Source organism: Ambystoma mexicanum, chromosome 8, assembly GCF_040938575.1.
Source record: "Ambystoma mexicanum isolate Mex_15411 chromosome 8, UKY_AmexF1_1, whole genome shotgun sequence".
Classification (NCBI taxonomy): domain Eukaryota; kingdom Metazoa; phylum Chordata; class Amphibia; order Caudata; family Ambystomatidae; genus Ambystoma; species Ambystoma mexicanum.
This window is the reverse complement of record NC_090929.1, coordinates 768,659,147-768,679,898: the sequence shown is the minus strand read 5'-3', so window position 1 is coordinate 768,679,898 and position 20,752 is coordinate 768,659,147.

Genomic DNA, 20,752 nt, shown 5'->3' with positions numbered 1-20,752 from the left:
AAGAAGAAAATGTTGATTGTACAATGTAATAATCATTATAAAATACTAATACTAACATGCTATTTTCTTTTATTACAGAAATGAACAAGAAAAACAAGGAAACGCCAACTTAACCATAACTACATGGCCACTATATATATATATAAATATATATATATATTTTTTTTTTTGGGGGGCTGAAACTAATGGAGTTATTTTACAAAATTAAAATGTGGTAAATGTTTAATGCTATTTTATGTATGTTTGTTTTGTCTCTTCAACATGTGTTTAATTTCAGAAGGCGAAAAGAAAAGGCGAATGTATATATTTTTATTTTTGGCAAAAGGGTGAAGTTAGTATTGTGCTATGTACTTAATTGGTTTCTTTTCTATTTGATTTAGACTATTGATTAACACATTTTGGGTCAGATGTCACGGGACCGGAGGACACGGGTCAAGATTGAGTCCTGGAGCCCACGCGGACCAATTCCGGAGAAGCCCCGGAAGGGGGCGAATACCAAGGCTACAAAGCAAGTTGCGTTGATGATGATGCCAACAATATGGCTAATTATGATAACGATCGGAGGGAACTTCAAAACTTTAGAAGCACAGGTTGTCTCTGAGCCGGGACCAGCATCTGGTATTGCGGTAGAAGAAGCACCAGGGTTCATCATGAGTGATAGATGGATGATTTTCCAGAACATTTATATACCATTGAATCCTGATACTTTGATGGAAAAACATTTAAATAATACTGGAATTAAAGCTGAGCAGACTAAATAGTGGCTACAACTAAGAAAAGAGGATGCCAAGCAGTCGATAAAAGATATGTTGGTGCAATTGGAGAAAACATTTGTGAATTCAGCGGACATAAAGAAAAGGAGGGGAAAAAGAGGAGCAGTAATGCTTGCGGTCTCATTGGTAATGTCTATAGTTGGAGCCATAATAGGTACCACGATGTCAACAGCCAGTGCCATTTCAGTAGGAACCCTGAGTACTAAAGCACAAGAACTTAGTGTCGATGTAGAGATAATACAAAAAACTTTAGATGGAATTAGGGGGCGATTGGATGAACAAATAAGGTTTATAAATTAAACTGCAATTGTGTTGAATGAGCAAGTGGATATAATTCAACGGACGACTACGTTGATTATTAAGCATGACCGAATATTGAATGAAATTTTGAATGTAATGAATCCTGTTGATAGATTGTTGGCGAATTACATAAGGGAAGTCCAAACTGCAATTTCACAGTTGATTCGAGGACATATACCATTGTATTTTTTTTCACAAGATATTATTCATCAAATGATAGAAAGGTTGACCAGGAGAGAGATTGATATGGTACAAGTGAAAATTGCATTTGAAATGGGCAATGCAATGCCCTTATATGTGGATTTGGAAAGGTTGGAAATAGGGTTTTTGTTATGCATCCCACACATAGCTCCTGAACTTATTTATCAAACTAAGTGGGTGCACAATGTGGGATTCTGGCAAGAAGATAAGTTTATTAAGATTAAGACTCCAGAAGTGCTGGCATTTCAGTTATGGGAGACTGAGGTTTTCTTGATCCCGAATTTGGAAACCTGTGTAAAATTTAAAGAACAAAATTACATGTGTCCGGGTAAACCGTTTGTTCCTGATGTTACAGACGCTATCTGTGGTTTGAAATCTGATCCAGGAATATCAGGAGGATGTGAAGTAGTTATTAGCAATATGGGGGGTGAAGAGTTGTCACAAGCTAAAATGGTCAAAGGTAAATGGTTGGTCTGCACCTGTATGAAGAATCTAACAGTGGTTCATTTAAATCATGAAACATTTGTCGTCAAACAGGTGAAATATAATGTATTTTACGTACAGGTTCCGAAGGACACAATGGTTTCAATTGGAGGTTTAACATTATTTCACATTACAAACGATATTTGGGAAAGCCAAATAGAAAAAGTTCTTATTGAATCATAAAGAAAAGCATGATGTGAAAATGAATTTAAGAAAAAACAATATCATAGTCAGTAACCTGGGTATAATGGAAGTGGAAAAGTTTAATTGGGGAACCTGGGGGAAACGTTCTATGGTGGGTTTAGCTGTTGTAGTGCTCATAATGGGAGGATGGTTAATTGTTTTGTCTGTAAAGGTGAAGATGTTGCTCATGATATTAGCTACAACAGGGAATGAAAGATATCCCAATACACATGCATTTTAAGAAAAGGAGCAAATTGGGTTTCTTCCAATTGTGGCTTGGACCATGGGCAAATTCTCAGAAAAAGGAGGGTATGTAGTATAATTCATTGTGTTTTGGAGTACAGCGCCACTGCATGGGATCACATTTTTGCTATAATGTGGCACAGATATAGCCAGCCATATGTCGCCAGTGTAACATATGGAAATGCAAATGGAGACAGGTTACAGATTTAAAAGCATAATAGATTTTTTTTTATTTAAAAGCATAATAGATTTTTTTTTCTCTTTCTTATTTGAAATGTCTCAGTCACAGGAGACCACATTAGCTATCTAATTGACTAACTTAATTAACAAATACTAACACCAATGCAAACTGAATAACATTATAATGTGCTCTCCATGTAGAAAAAGAAGGCAGGAAAGACATGTTCTGAGATTCAATTTAAACGTGCATTTTTCTCTGATTTTCTCTGGTTGCGCTGAAATGTGAAGGACGGAAAGGCAACTGGAAATCAAACAGAAACAGTTATTACAGTATGAAGATCCCATTGTTTGTGAAACATGGGTGGCAACCTAATACACTTTCTGTTAATATGATTGGAGGGAAGTATATCTGAAGACAGGCTACGTAAGCCTGGGGGACGTAAGAGAGGTTTGCTGGACGAGCTCTGACAGAATTGTGGGGAGATCACTTTGGCTGAGCTGGTGTGAAGAGGTCACTTTTGCTGAGCTGCTGTGAAGAGGTTGCCTTTGCTGGGCTGCTGTGAGGAGTCGTTTCAGCTGCACTGCTGACTTTCAGAGACTGGGGATTCCTGGTCACTTGGCACAGGCTTGAAAACTGTGTGTTTTCGCCGTGCCCTTACGAGGGCAACCCTGGGTCATTCCTCGGAGGCAACCAGCCAAGGGAGTTCGCGTGTGGGAGAGCTACAAATAGCTGGTTATTATCAAAAGTAAATTGAGGGTGTGCCGCGTGGATCAAGTGTTTCTCAGGCAGGAAAGATAGCAATAGGGAATTCCTGTGTTTAACTGCCACTTTATAATGTTGCAATGCACATGCTCTCCTATTGCTGTAACTTTTCTTTTTCTTGTTGCAAATGTAAAGTGAAATTTGTTGTATTATTGCATTTGTTTCTCTTCTGTTTATTTCAGAAAGGACTGTTTCACCAGAATGGTAATGTATTATTTTGAAATGAAATTGTTATAACACTCAGTCTGTGTAAGGGTGTTTTTGCTTCTGGTTTTCTTTGGTGCATCTAAAATAATATCCTGCAAGAAAGGGAAAGGTGTTCAAATAATACATGTGCCAAGTTTCCTATACAGATGAAACAATCTCATTAGCAATTATAAATAGCTGTGTGCGTGATTCCACTCAGTGTATGTGTGTGTGTTTTCTGAGTGTAATATAATACAATAGTTCTTGCTGAGCGTACATGAATCAGCAAAAAGAGGCCTATGGAAACATAATCTCACTAATGTAAATAAATTAGTGATAATACCACAGGGGACTGAAAATTCTATATGTGAAAATTGTGATATCTATGAATGCAGGTCCGAGGCCTCTAGTGATCACACAAACAGTCTAAGCAAAAAGAAGGGGATTTGTATTTTGGGGCTACAAATAAAACAGAAAATTATGCTCGACAAAATACCACCAACAAAATGTATAACATCAATTTGTTCTGTATACTGAAATAAGGAATGCCCCCTGAAAGGAAATAAGGTCAAACCCAATCTAAATGCATGGAGTAGTCATTGCCAAATTACCATTATTTTTGGCGGTAAGAAAATACCGCCAGGCCCCAAATCTACACAAAATACTCTACAATACTGACTTCCATTCCCAAGACAGCGTCTGCCACATAGTGATAGCATAATATGCTATTTTAAGCTTGCATATATGCTTGTAGTCACTTTCCAACAAAAGCAGAGAGTATCAGACTCTCAATTCCTTTAAACAAATGTAGCAGACCTGCAAGCTCGCTTTCACTCTCTTTGCTAGTGCTCTACCTTTTAATTTTGCATTTCTTTGTGTTCCCCTCTGTGGTCATTGTGATAATAGGCTACTAAAGAATGGGTTTAATTAAATAATAATTCATGGGTATGACCCCTCCCACAGCTGGATTTGAACCGCTCTGTCAGTGCTAAATTGCTTGGTTCTTTCAAAAGACTGGGAACCATATGAATTGTGATCGGTCAATGTGAGCGATGTCTAAGTGCTGTGTAATATTGCAGTGATGTGCTTCTTGTGTGGTCTTGCAGCAATAACTGGAGAACCTGCTGATGTAGAATTATGTTGTAATCTCCTGCAAATATATGGCAATGCATTAAATGTGTGTGTGGCCTCTATCAAAGTGCAGATTTACACCTCTCAAATGCACTATAACTGTCTACACAGAACTCAAAAGACAAGTGACCCTGATTATTAAGGGTGCCCACTCATTGCCTGCTGTGAAAATCCCTGTGCTCAACAGTACAATTAAACTCCCGAATTTAGATTGCCTTGTGATCCCTATCCTCCTGCCCCATCAAGCGTTTTGAACACTTTGTTTACAAGCCCCTTTTTTTCTTGCAGCAGGTACTTAACAATGTTGCACTCTCCAATTTTCTGATACTGCACTATGACTAAAATGATGGATGCAGAGATAAGTCGAAACACCAGCAATGCCTTTTAAGGCAGGGCATTTTCCACACACAATGTAAATGTTACCACTGTAGGGTGGTAGGTGCACCCACAGATGTTGATAAAGAATCATTAAGAGATGGTGGCACTAGTTAGCCCAACCAATGGCAGCTCTTTGTTGAGCTCTGTGCTGAGCTCCCAACAATCCTGATAACGACATCATCTGAGGCAATAACGACTTCATGAATGTCTCCAGTGCTTCCCAATCGACCACTGTTACATCTGTGGGAGTGGGGTCACCCAAAGGGCTCCCCTGGCATTAGGAGATTAAGGGTAGATCCAGGGGCCAAAGGTCGAGTGGGTGCACAGCAGTCAATCAACGGCCAGCCGGATGAATGAGAGTGGGCACACGGGACCCCCAGAAAGCCCGGTAGAAAATACTGCTACTCGGAGTCCCGCTGGAACGAAACCCAACCCGCACACGGAGCCCACGGCACACCCCTGAGCTGGACGACCCACAGGGGAAGGTGCTAGCGCCAATAACAGCAATAACAGCAACACCATTGCAGCACAGCTCCCTGCGGAAACATAGCGGCAAACCCAGCAGGTGAAACGCCTCACCCTTCTTTCGGTGAAGGTAGTGACCCGCAGCTTGGGGAGAATCACACACCAGATGGTGAAGCAGGGGCGCTCAAGATACTGAAGAACAGTGAGGGACCTTCAGAATGGGCCCGAGGGCCAGCCATTTCAAACTCGCCACCCCGGCAAGGGGTCGGACAGAAGCAGTGTGAACAACAAAAAGAAGATGGGGGAGAGGAGCGCAACATCCAGACAGCGTGACAAGGACCTGCAGACCCCCTATGCATGCAAAGCCTTCCACCAAGGAACAGAGGGGCATGGAGCATATGCAGTAAGGATCCCACTCCGGTTCCCCCAATACAGAGCATTCCTTTCAGGCAAGCAGCCCAGCGACGTTACAGCACAAGGAGATGGTGGTCGAGACAACGGAAGGCACTGAGTTCTCCCCAATGACCCTCTCGACCAGTGGTGCCACTGTCTGCACTGAAGGCCCTCCTCTGCCGTGGGACAAGGCAGCCCACCCCCGAGACTGGGTGGCAACCCTGAAGCAGGAGGAAATGACAGCAGAAGACTAATGGTGAGTGCGAGATCTCGGCCCCCCCATAGTCACTCCAGGCCACATTCCAGCCGGCAGATTCGGCAGTCCAGAGCGGCCAGCTTCAACAGCAAGATTGAGAGTGGTCCCCCACCCCCTGCAGCCATCAAATAACTAGAACCACCGGCAGGGAGGGTACAGGCAAGTGGACCCAGCTGCCAGCTTGTCAGCAGTGCATACCACAGGGGGAGGGAAGAGGGGTGGCAGTCTTTTGTACCAAAGCAACAGCCAAATAGCAGCATTGTGAAACAGCATGTCACCCACTAAATGAATGAGGCACTCAGTAATAGAAACAGTTGAGAGCCCGTACCCCCCAAAAAAGAGGCCAAAGCACTTGCCGCCTAGCAGATATCACCTGTACTGTGAGAACGCCCAGTACTAGGAGAACGCCCAAACTGGCAACACGAAAGGCGCCATTCACAGCTGGGCAGGGAAAGCTAAGAGAGCCGGCAGTCTAGCCATAATAGGACCCTAGAGTCAGACCCAGCAACTAAACAACTAAGAAGGCTTTCACCCACCCAACACACAGCTGAAGCTGGCAGAGGCTTGGAGGCCGTGTCCATCCGACAATATTGGGAAGCAGCCTGCCTGGCAGATAGCATCATCGCCAAGGACAAGCCTTGCAAGATCCTGGCCCACTCACATAGCACCCCACCACTTCTACAAATGACACAGGAGAGGCAGACAAGATTGAACATCTTCAGATAGTACCCGCTGAACATCCCACCTGACCTACATGCAGGTACAAAGACATCTCGGGCAGTGGGGGAAGAAGAGTGCCGAAAGTCTGGAACCCCCGCCGTGGAGGCAGGGTGGACGTGGTTAGCTCCCAGTCGCATCATCACAGCGAAGAACACCCCAGAACTCTGCCTCATAAAAGTGGAGTTCAATCCCACAACAAACCAGATCTGCTGAAGGTGGACATTTAGCAACTGAGACATTGTCTGATTCTACACGTAGCAACGCACCCCTTCCAACCTTTGTGCAATCCATAAACAAAATCTTGTGTCTGTACGGTAAGAGGTGACAGGTGCCTGCAACCATCAAAGCCAGCCTCGTACTGCTGCCACCAACCCCAAGTTGAACAGCGGGCGAATATGGGAAAATCAGATAAATCACAACAGGAACTGAACTTTGAAATTGGTCCCTCCGCCACGACATCTCGGTCACAACCCCAAGAGGGAGCGACTGAGCCAATGGAAGAGTCAGAAATGAATGCCACCCATGCTCCAGAAACAGATATCAGAGAAAATCTTGCTGGACCTGAAGGTGGGTATCTGAGGTCTAGACTTCAAACTGGACTCTCTATCCTCCAAAGTTGACTTGCTACAACTTCGACTCGATAAGCATGGTGATCGCCTGGATGAGGTTGAACAACGAGTCTCAGGTTTGGAAGATGGGGATGCTTTCCTCATCACCAGAGTGTCATCGCTCAAAGTCTAAGTCAAAGCAGTGACTTAGAAGGTGGAGCCCACGACAAACAACATCCCCCTAATAAGCGTTCGAGAACGACAAGGCATACCAAAGATGGAAGCATTCATAGAAGCAATGTGAAAAGACCTGTTTGGAAAACCCTCACTAGCCCCAATGTTTGTGGTAGAGAGAGCCAACCACAACTTACAACCCGCCCAGTGCCAGGATAAACCCCTCACCCCATCATTGCACTGCTCCTCAACTATAGAGACTGCAACTTGATTCTGCGGCTGGCCAGGGAAAAGGGGGAACTTCAGGATGACGGCGAAAAAACTCAAATATACCCAGACTATTCTGCAGCAGTACAAGCATCTTGAAGGCCTTTTGCAAGAGTGAAAAGACTTCTGCGAGACTGCAACATCCCGTACTCCATGTTATTTCCAGCATAGCTAAGGAGCCAGCATGCAGGGAGGACACATTTATTCACCAAACGAGAAGCAGCGAGTTCCTACTTAGACGAGAATGGAGGGTGTTCCCCCAGAAATTACCAGAACCCTCGAAGAGATGACTGAGCCCGGAGAAATCCAGTCTGAGGTCGTACAACTTGTAATACGATAAATGGACAAAGCGGCAAATACTGACTAGACCGTCCACAATTCAACTGATTAGTGCAACACCTCACATGCACATTTATCCCAGGTTAAATGGGAAGCTCACAGACTTGGTCGGACACTAGGGGCCCCGAGCTCTGCATTGTTTATGGAATATGGGTTAAGGGGTGGGGGGGTGCGGGTTGGGATTTGCATGTGGGGGTGGGAAGAGAAACCTAGTGTGGGGAAGGGGGGTAAAAGTAATTATGTTTGCTGGGAGTCCGAGCCTCATCAGTTTTCTCCATCAATAGATCCTGGGAGGCAAACAGCACAGGATTATGCAAAATATGTCACAGTAAGGCAGCCCAATCCTCGTAATGCAGATGCTCAAACGACTGATGGGGTGTAATATAGTAATTTGGAACATACAAGGGGGGAGTAATCCAGCCAAGGTCCGCAGGGGCACTCAATACCTCAAAAAGGCACTGCATTGATGTGTCGCTAATCCAAGAAACCCACCTCACTCCCTCCTCCAAATGTAGATGGGGGGGCTGGGTGGGGATGCCATAGGTACCTCTCTTCCTTCTCCTTTTATGCATGGGGAGTAGCAATCCTGATAAGCAAATGGGTGAAATTCTGACTAATATCGATAGCCAGAGATGAAACTGGAAGGACACTGCTGGTACATGGAGTGCTAGAGGGAGTACAGGCCACCTGGGTGAACTCACAGGGTCCAAATGTAGACAACACAAATGCATTTGATTGGGTTATGACACAGTTAGCCGGGCACCAAACAACTACAATCATGTGGGGAGGAGATTTGAACACCACCCTAGACCCCCCAATGGGATAGATTGGGATAGATCAGGAGCGTCCCAGGGTGGGATGACCAAAGCTGGCCTACAAATACGGGAGATCTGCAAAGCATAAAATCTAGTGGACGCCTGGAGACAACACCTATAAATCAAAGATTAGACATTCCACTCATGGGTCCACGGTTCAAGTTCCAGATTAGATTACTTATTAGTTTCCTGAGAGGGAGGATTTCAATGGGGAGACAGACACATATTGCCCAGACCATTCTGAGAGGGGGATAATTGTAGCGATTCAAATCATATGAGCTACAGGATCCAGTGTTTAAACAAGAGCTGCGAGAGGAGATCCAAGCCTTCCTCCAGAATATCGAGGGGTCAGCCTCTCAGAAGGAGCCTTATGGGAGACCCTTACATGCTATGCCCAAGGAGTCTGCATGTCAAAAATAAATGACATCCTGCGGGTTATTAGAACGGGAACTCACTGATGGGGAAGATAATATCAAGGCACTTGAAAGGGAATATGCGGGGATGCAGAAACCCCAGGCATTGGCACTGCTTTGTGGGGAACTTGATAAATTCGAGACAAATTCAAACTGAGAAATTAGATTCCTGAACTGGGGGCACAAGGTGTGGCAATATGGCAAGGGACAGAAGCCGGGAGCACTCCTGGCCCGGTTGCTAGTGGCAGATAGATGCCTAAACTCCGTAGAATGTGCACAGAATCCAAGGGGAGATATAGTATACTTTTATAGAAGACAGAACAGAAGCATTTTGAGCCTTGTACCAGGAGCTGTACAGCTCTATAAAACAGACAACCCCATAGGCCCTGCATCGCTATCTTGAGGATACCAAACTGTATTGGCTGGAAGTGCACCTACGCAAATCCCTTAATGCATCAATTACCCTAGGCAACTTCCTAGCTGTGATAAAAAAAAACTCCCAGGGTCCAAATCGCAGGGGCCCGACGGGCTGACTGGGGAATTTTATAAGGCATTCGCCATCACACTGGCCCTTTTCCTTCTCTGTGTCTAAGAGGAGGCGACTGAGAGGGGTACACTCCCCCACACGATGCAAGAGGCAAATGTGGTGCTACTACACAAAGCTGGAAAACCTCCGGAGAGCTACACCTCCTACAGGCCAATTTCACTAATAAACGTTGACAACAAGATTTTCGCCAAAGTCCTTGACAAAAGATTACTCCCCTTAATGCCCAGATTGGTGCTAGCAGGCTTGGCAGGATTCATACCTGGGCGTAACACCACGTTTGACCTATGCCGGGTCTTTGAGATCATCGAAGCTCTGGACCCCTCATCTGAGGCAGTCGTGGTACTATTAGATGCTGAAAAAGCCTTTGACTCCTTCGAGTGGCCTTACCTTTTTGCAGTGCTACAAAAGCTGGGGTTGGGGGCTAATTTTATCAAACTGGTCGCTCTCCTTTATACAAACCCCACAGCAAATATTCTAATGGGCAGAGTCTGTATTGCACAGTTCGAAATTCAAAGAGGGACCAGGCAGGGTTGTCCTCTGTCAGCGCTATTGTTTGTCCTCGCCATGGAACCGCTCACGGCGGGCCTGAGGGAAAGACAAACGAGGAGAGGCCTCAGTATAGGACCGCACAAATTAATAATATCACTATATGCAGAGGATGTAGCACTTTACATTAGTGACCCAGAAATCAACTCGGACCCAGTAATGCGGGAGGCTCTCAGATTTAGAGACTTCTCGGGATTCAAGTTCAATGACAGAAAATCCGTAGTTTTCCCCCTCACGAACGAAACTAGAGAATACCCAGACAAATTTCGATCTCAGGTGGGAGTCCTCTGGGGTCCGCTATCTGGGAGTGATGTTATCCATAATCAAGAAGAATTATTTTGCGATAACTACGGGAGGGTCATAGAAGGAATTCAGGAAAAAATAGCAAGGTGACGACACCTTCCACTCACACTCTTGGGACACACTTCCATAGTGAAATTGATCATACTACCTAAACTACTGTATCTATTTGTTAATGTTCCCCTGCTATTGTCAAGTGGGTTTTTTAAACGCTTGAGAGGTCTGATCCTAGACCTATTTTGGTTTGGTAAACCTGCTAGAGTAGCTTACACATCGCTTGTGCAACTAACGACGAAAGGAGGCTTATCGCTGCCTGATCTTGAACTGTACTATTGGGCGGCACAGGCTTAGTTCTTGGGGCAGTGGTATGCCACACACTTGTACAACTGCATGTCGAGGTCGAGAGGGTGCTGATGACTACCAACCTGCTACGAGCGCCTTCATATGTGGTGAACTCCGAGTCCCACCAGACACGTTAAATATTGTATTGATCACATATGTGATATGGAAAAAGATCGCCAAGAAGAATGATATCCCTAGCCTGTACTCGCCTCTCCTACCAGTGAAGCACATCCTTGGGCTGCCCATAAGAAGTGAGCAGGTGTATATGCAATGGGAAGATAAGTTAAGAATAGAGAACATGGGTGGCCTGTTCATAAATGGAGTGTCCCTTACAATCCAGAAAGCAAAAGAATGGGGAGCTCTTTCGTCCCTCAACGTGTTTCTATATTTTTGGCTCTGGGAAGCCTTTAAGATTTACTTTCCCACATTCCCGGCACAACCATCAGTATGGCAGTTACTACATGGGGTAATCTAGTCACAAGGGGAAGCCCGCCTGATCACGCAGATCTATAGGGATCTTAAGGTCGATAGAGCTGCGAAGGTGGGAAACCCCAAGAATAGGTGGGAGAAAACCATGGGAACTCCCCTTGAGGAAGAAGACTGGGACTACATTCTCCAGCAGACCCAGAAAGTTTCTCTTAACTCTAAATATAAACTTATTAACTTCAACTTTGTACACCAGGCATACCACACCCCAGCAAGATTGCACAGACACTTCCCATCCACTCTGGATACATGACAGGCTTCCTTCACCTAGCGTGGCAGTGCCCGAGAGTACGCCAGTTTTGGTCAGAGGTGCTGCCTAAGATCACACTGATAACCGGGGAGTCTCTAGAGGCGAGCCCACTCACTGCACTTCTGGGATACACTAAACCCCTACAGCCTTAGACAAGGAGACTGGCAGGACTGTGTCTGGTACAGGCACGCAGGAGGGTGGCCATGGCATGGGGAAAAGTTTGCACCCTGGAGTGTCCAGAAGTGGCTTCAGGATATTACCAAATCTCATGACATGGAAATGGCGTTCATTAGGACTCTCCCTTTACACACACGTCCCCCAGATGTGTGGGGACCGTACATTCAGTACCTGATAACTGCAGCAGACGGATAAGGATACAGCCTGTCAACGTTAAGTAATGCAATGTATGCTTTCCATTGTAACTCATATGTGCTGCTCCACATGTTGTACATCTTGGGGGCGCAGAGGGCTGGGGAGTATTCAGACTCCATGTTCAGATATTTTTTGTTGTTGATAAATACAAAAATAAAGTATTAAAAATGATTCATGAGGGTTGTATGAAAAAACAAACGTGTGTGTTTCTGAGAACTTCCATTATCTTTCCATTTGTTTTGATATTATGCACTTACATGTAATATTTGAATCCATTCTTGAAGAAGATGATGGAAGAACTGAGTAGCAACTGAGATCTCTTTTACCCTCAATTAACAACAATGAAGTCACACATGTAGTAATGTGTGAAGCTAGCTTCAGGAGTGGGTCCGAAATAGTGAAGTAAATCTGCCTTTACTAATGTTAATCATTCAAATGTTGACACTATATAGTGTTGAGCACATGCCCATTGTCTTTGGAGTATTTTCAATAATAGGAAAACAAAACTAAGTGTACTGGCTTGAGGAGAAACAGGTTATCAAATCAAGGCAAATGGTAGATGACCTTCAATTGCAAAAGTCCAGGTAGACTGATGGGGGGCTGTCACATAAGGAAGGGCCCAAAACGTTACTTTTTGTTTAATGTTTATGTACAGCACAGTACACCAACGATGTGTTATGGGATGTCTAATTTCCTAGTTGTGATTCATGACAGAAGTGGGTAGTCTATGCAAAACACTGGACTTCATAGGTAATCTGTCCACTCATGAAACATCCAGTGCACTTGAATATTTCAAAAGGATGACTTTTCGGAAGAAAGTGCATCTGTGTACTAAACCACTACAAACACATACCATGTAATTCCATGTCTGTGTGAATTTCCCAGCATGGCCCATAACATATAGTCATACTTCAAGGGCTAATGGACACAGTGGGAATCATGACGAGTTGGGCAGTAGCCCTTAAATGCGGTGGGAACGCTATTACCGCCGCATTTAATAGCTGGCCCTATTATGAATTGGGTGGAAAGTTTGACATTTTACCTCCATCTTATTGCTGTAGGTAAAAATCCAACTTTCTGCCCATTTTTGGCCACTTTTGGTGCTATTACTGCCAGCGCTAATTGCGCTGGTGCTAATAGCGCCATTGGGTCCAATGGACCCAATGGGGAATGGGAAATAAACGTTAGCCTGCTGCTCATGATCTGGCGGCAATAGCACCTGAACAAGTAGCGGTAACACTGTGAATGTTGGTATTACCGCTGGGATACCGCCATAGTCGTGATGAGGCCCAGAAACTTTTTCAAGAAGAACACGTTCTGTGATGTGCTGGTGCCATATCTGAAAAAAAAAGTATCCATCTGAAATGTGAAAGTTATTAAGGACAACAACTGAAAGCGTTCTTCTGATGCAGCATTTAACAAGAGACATGGGCTCTATTGAGTACAAAATCATCAGACCTGCATTCTGAAATGGTCTGGGTGCATTTCTTAGATCCTTCAGGACTCAGAGGGCAGACAGTTACTAGGTACAATTGAAGGCAGGCCGGTTCCAATCCAAAATGGCAGATGCAGATTACATGTTTGCCCTAGCAAGATGGCAGTCACATGCATCCATTCGTGACCATGGCAAGATGGGTGCCAGGGTTTCTGAACTGGTGCAGCTTTAAATGGGTCATCCACGGGTAATCAAACACATCACAACTCACCTCTCTCCTTTGCTTTGGCTCTTCACATCTCACTTACCTTTACTCTGTTTTCCTCCTTTGCTTCTTTTTTCCTGTGCTTTCTTGTTTCTTCAGTCTCGCCTTGTGCTGAGTTCCTCTAGTTCTCATGTGTTCACATCAAACCTACTTAGTGTTGCTCTTCCTGCCTCTCAGTCCTCGTTCCCCACCAGTGTGCTTGATGTGTGTCATCTTCTTCTATGGATACAGGACTCCTGCACATCCAGAAGATTTAAAACTACAAGGCAGATTTTTTTCTCATGGGTCATATCCTTTCGGGAAGAGCTTCAATCTCTGTTTCATCTGCAGTTTGTAGGGGAGGAGTGGTCCAAAAGACCCCCCCTTGCCTACATCTCCACCCCGGGTGAGGGCCATGGCTCATCAGGCGTTCCCTCCTACCACCAGGGCCCAGGTGGTGGATGGCTCACCTGCTGAAGACATTGCCCGCACGTATTAAATCTAGCTAGGCCTCAGAAACCATTTTCTGTCTGCTAAAGATAGTGTGAGCCCAGCGCGCTGCAGCACGGCCCCCACCTTCAGAGAGTTCCAGTCCTCCCTGTCTCCGCAGCACCATAGTAGATCCGCTGCAAGCATGTTCCCACGAACAAGACGGGCATGATCTAGCGTAATACATTAACATTGTAACAGTTCACCTTCCGCAGTGTATCGCTGCTCCCACAATGACCCGGTCAGCAAGGCCTGGGCGATGGGAAAATCTGTAGAATGGTCATCTGCTGAAAGCAGACAGGTACCCAAATATGAATGTAAGAAACCACTTTTAACACATGTATCCTCTCCATACAACCACTCTTACTAAAGAAATCTGTGAAATAGTGTAATTATCGTACATGACACCAACCGTGAAGGACCCACACCCCTGCAGGGGTGTACAAATGTTAAAAGCATTTCCAGGGGATTATTCTTCATAAGTACCACTGGAAGCCCCACGTCCCGCGGTCCCGTACCACAACTGAACTGATGCTGCTAGAGTACACAAGAAAACGAATGTAACCATACCCATGACACATGTGAAGAGTATGCGAGAATGCACTCGTCACACGTGTATGTCTAGGCCCCTCATGTGCCATCTCCGCCACGCACAGTGGCGGGTTACTTTCTATGTACTCCACGAACCCTAAAACTACCTCACTCACTGCAAATATATATGCATATAACTAAATACTGTAGTTGTTAAGACATAGTGTATGAATAAGGTGCTCAGACTGGGTATAATCGAAACACATCCAGAAAAGTTTAAATGCATGTTTCAAAATGATTTGAATAAGTATTATAGAGTGTTCAAATGTTTGTGATGTTTTTACCTAAAATCGGCAACACACGAGGGAGATACCTTTGTGAACTGCATGCAAGGCCGTGCCCCCTCCCACCCTGCGAAGGCTGCCAAGACATGAGAGCAGAGGTCCGCGCTGCGCTACTCCGCCTCCCCCAACCAGACTGGAGCCGCTTCAAAGATTTGTAGCCCCCTCTGCAGCACCCAAGGCCACGGCCCGCCACCTGCACTATTTACATCACAGCAGTAAACCTCTGCCTGAACACACACTTCTAACGGCGCCCCCTCGTAAACCCCACAGCCCACCGGATCATCTTAGACTTATGGCCCTGTGCAACCAGGACACCCAACATTTTGACAACACACAGCGGAACATCCATAACAACTTCTAACAAGGCAGAAAGACCTGCACCGCCCGTCCCAGGCCCTGAAGCTTAGCCCCTCGACCTATAGCCCCGGTCAACAGGACACTGGTAACCATGTCCTGACGTATTACCTCCAGACCCCTCACAAGGTACATTCCTCCTGTGTTGCATTAACCTGTAGAATAACCTATTGGAAGATTTACTAAAGAAGATAATATTGCAATGACTGAATGACTGCGGTGTGCATGGCCCAGGGCAAATAAGTCAGGAAAGGACATTCATCTCTGACACTGGCCACGATGGCACAACAACACCGCCCGGATGAACTCTGCCAACCTGCCAGGCCCAGCCCAACCCACGAGGCTGACCAGTGACGTTCTCCAGCCACGGCCAACCACATCGCAGCAGCACCTATTGTTATTGTTATTGTTATTGTTATTTTGCACTTATATAGCGCCTTATATACCATTGGTATGGTCTGAAGGCGCTTGTAGGTTGAACGCCCTTGGGAACCGAAGTTCAGATCAGTAGAGAGAGTAGGGAGAGTCAAAAGGTGCGTGTGAGCACCGGGTATGTGTGCAGCTCGTGCGGGACTCGTGTAGTAGCTGCTTCTTAGCGGTAGGTGTGGTGGTTGAGAGATCAGGAGAATGTGTTCGTTCTGGCAGGATTTATCCGGAACGGATGTGGCTGCGTTAGGCCTGAGGAAAACGCCTGGCTGGGGGTGTGGAACCAGCAGTGATTACATAGAATGATGTGGAGTAAGCGGCGGAATGTTGGTATGAGAACAGTTATACCGAATGGTGTCATAGTATCTCTGTGTTCTAGTTGAGTGGTGATGTAAGGAGAGAGTAAGCATGGTGGTGTGGTATGATCGGTTATATGCTCTTTCAGTGAGCACACTTCTAAATGCAACTTTCCCAGAGAGGGTACTGGGCGCACTTCTAAATACAGTTTTCCACAGAGAGGCTATTGGGCACACTTCTAGATTCAGTTTACTAGAGGCTATTGGGCACACTTCTAAATGCAACTTTCCAGAGTGTCTATAGGATACATTTCTATAGTCAACTTTCACAGATGCTATTGGGAACACATCTAAATTCGACTTTATAGAGCGTCTGTTGGGAACACTTCTAAATTCAACTTTACAGAGCGTCTATTGGATACACTTCTATAATCAACTTTCACAGAGGGTATTGGTTACACTTCTAAATGCAACCTTCACAGCGATGCCATTGGGCGCATTTCTAAATTCCATTTTCTACGGAGAGTCTACTGGGCGTACTATTAGGTCAATTTTCAGGGAGGCTGTTGGGAACACTTCTAAGTTCGATTTCCTAGAGAGACTATTGGGCACACTTCTAAATGCAACTCTCAGAGAGGCTATGGGTACACTTCTAAATTTCACTAAGGGGATATTGGACATACTTCTAACGCAACTTTCACAGAGTGTCTGTTGGGAACCCTTCTAGATGCACCTTTCCAGAGTGTCTATTGGGCACACTTCTAAATGCAACTGTCACAGAGGATCTTGGGTACACTTCTAAATTCAGTTTACCAGAGAGGCTATTGGGCACATTTCTAAATTCATGGAGAGGCTAAAGGGCACGCTTTCTTAATGCATCTTTCACATGTTAACATTCACAATTCCATCTAGATGCGACGTAGGCCAATATTCACAACTCCATCTAAGTGTGGACATGCTAACATTCACAATTCTATCCAAGAGTGGACATGCCAACATTCACAATTCCATCCAAGGGTGGACATGCTAACATTCACAATTCTATCTAAGAGTGGACATGCTAACATTCACAATTCTATCCAAGAGTGGACATGCCAACATTCACAATTCCATCCAAGGGTGGACATGCTAACATTCACAATTCTATCTAAGAGTGGACATGCTAACATTCACAACTCCATCTAAGCGTGGACATGCTAACATTCACAATTCTATCTAGGTGTGGACATGCTAACATTCACAACTCCATCTACGCGCGGACATGCTAACACTCACAATTCTTTCTAAGAGTGGACATGCCAGTATTCACAATTCCATCTAAGAGTGGGCATGCTAACATTCATAATTCTATCTAAGTGTGGACATGCTAAGATTCATATAGTTAGTCGTCGCCACCTAATCCCATTGAACTTGTGCCCCCTATAGTGTGTAGGTTCTTATGACGTTTTTTGTAAATATATACGCCTGTCTTTGCTATTGTCAGACAGAGCGCTCTTGGAGTCTTGCAGAGTTCTTTGCATGCCCTATTCTGATTGATAAACTCCCATTTAATCTCACCCGCACTCTGTCTTGGCTTGATTCCCAATTTGGGAGAGTCCTTTATTGTCTCTCATTGTGGGGAGGATCGTGCTGGTTGGGGACGCGTGCCTTCAAGTTCAAGGCGGCTGCTTAAGGGGATCGAACCTATCTCTTACCAGAGAAAGTTTGGGGACCAACTCGGGTAAGCATAGGCATTCAGACAGGTCAAAGATTATTGGAAGTGTGTTCACAGCCCCAAGAACAATGCTGATCAGTTGGATGCAATTCAAATGTTAGTAGTGGCAGCACTTTATACATTCACCTCAGTACAATTGCAATGTATTCAAACTGAAAGATCTCATTCACAGCTTATGTTTCCCAGTAAATAAGAGTTAATAAGTAAATCATTAGCTTTAACTGTACCTAGTGCATCATTTGCGGGTCTAGTGCTTTTTCACTAACTCTTTCTCGCTCTTTCTCTCTTTATCTTTCTCTCTCTCTCGCTCTCTCCATCTTTTGCTGATCTCATTCTCTCTGTGGTTCTCTCTCTGTCTCACTGGATTTCTCTGCCTCTTTCTCATCTCTATAGGTAAAAGTCATGCTGCCAGTTGTGTCTAGGCTAGAGTTATGCCAGCCGTTGTCAAGAGCAGAGGGACCCGAGAAAAAAGCACATATCTTGAAGGAGTGGGAAAGGGTTTGCAGGGGATCTGTGTGTTTTATGGTTAAAAGTAGATTTAGAGCAGCAGCAAATGGCATTCCCCAAAGTAAGGCCTGATACTTGAAGACATGCAATGCCATTGTGTGTGTCCTCTATGAATGCTGGCATCACAGTGAGGGAGCTTTGTCCATATGGGGCCAGGTGAGGAGGGACATAGATAGGCTCTGTGGTGGGTGCTGGTAATCGTGCAGACGTGCTAAGTGACCAAAGGAACAGGCTAAAACGTCTACCACTTGGTTTGTCACTTTCTATATTTTATTAATCATTAGGGTTTGTGCAATCAGTAGCTAGCACACAAAAATACATATCCTTGGTGGTCAGAGAACTCATCGTTTTTATTGGAGCATGACCCTTTCCAAAAAGAAATAACATTTTGAGAGACTAAATAGTTTGCATTCTCATAAAATGAAGTTATTAAAAAATGCACGATTTAACTGTAATCACATTTGTTGGGGGGACGTGGTCTTTTCCGCCCCTTCACCATTCCCGCACTGAATAAAATCCAGTGTATGCTAAAGGGGAGAGACGCCTCCCCGCACCCCGTCAATTATTTGCACTAACTAACAGCAGTAAGCAAACAAATAACCAAGCCTGTATCAAGGTCTAGAGACTCCATTTTCTGACCAGACACCATCTTTTGCTAGGCCCAAAAATGATCTCTAAATATTGTCTCTGCCCTGCTCAGCACCTTGCAAAGGCAGCCCAGGCCACATCCTGCCAACTCTGCACAAGCCCTGTTCTCACAGAAGTCCAGCCATTAATTGTTGCAACATTTAGTATCATCCTAGAATAGATGAGCTCACTGCACTGTGTGTGACCGGAGCTGGCCACAGCACATAGGCCCATCCATCTCCACAAACCTGCCTGTACACATCTGACCCACACCCCACTAGGCCACAGTCCACTGATCCCAGTCCCCACCAATCATTTGATACAGATACACATCTAACCCCTCTTAGTAACCAGATGGGAACACCCACCATCGCCCTAATCCCAGACACCAATATATCCTCCCTAAACCTAACACATGTCTATCCATATCATGAGGCATCAGGTAAATCAAAAACATACAGAGCAGGTTCTCGGGCAGGGGCACTGTGTTTTATGAACCTTCGGGTACAGGTATCAGAATGCTGGTGTATCTGCCAAATGGGTTCTGAAAGGCCTCATTCATGCACTAACTAAACCAATGTCTATTTTTTAGCTTCGATTAGTTTGCCATGCAACTCTTTTGAACTGGTCCGACCTTCACCGTGGAGATGAGCCCAGCTGATCCACGTGCTCCATGATCGGCTCGGACACAGCAGCCAACTGTAGCCTGACATCACAGAGCATGCTGTGCCATGGGGGCCGACCAATTGAAGCTATTATTTCATACTGTATGTCATTACATCACTTGTGACGTTATTTTGGTTCATGAGGTGCTGCCCGTGTATTGTTTGTTCTCTGCTTTCATTTATCTTACATACATTTGTTTCACTTGCAATTATTCTCTTAGTCTCATTCCCTAGTGGGGTGTGTCCTTTTATTTGGTCTCAGGTGTATGTGCAATGTTGGGGACAAGCCTTCACATTGTACATTTTACAATGTTTGCAATAATCCCAAACAATATATATAAGAGACATTGGGCCTCACTACAGGTTTTGTGGTGCAGGAAAAAAGTGCCAGTAAAAGTGCTGGTAATTCCATGACCGACATTTTTACTATAGTATAATACCAGCAATCACCTCCATGGAGTCCTCCATTCATCGGGCATTTACTGCCCTTTCCACTACCTGTAATATCACAGAAATTCTGGGATATCAGATAGCGGATACGGTGGGTCAGTCTATCGGAATCCCACCGGAATTAAAGATGGGATACCGGCAAACTTATAATGAGGCCAATGATATGAAAATAACACTTTTCATGATAGCAAAGGACCTATCAAAAGTTACAATAAACATATGCATTATTTTCTGAAAGATGATTATCATTCCAAGGTGGACAGTCTGGTGTACTCTTTTTAAATAACCCTACCAGAAAGGGGGTAGCACGAATAGCTTGAATGAGGTTTCATGTTTGCTTTGCATAAAATCAAAGAGAAATTTGGGAACACAAAATTGACCAAAGATCTTTATATTTGATACCTATGTCTGTGTTTAAACAGTTGTGATCTTGAACGACTAAATGCATAATGTACACTTTGGTTGATGTTCTTTACATTTTTTACACCACTCAACCTAACATTAAATCATTTTCAATCATGAAACGGATTTACTCATTCAGACAGCCTCAGTATCAGGCTGTGAGGATAACATGGCTGCCCTATCTGTTACTCTAGAAAGTCAAGCTACACACAAT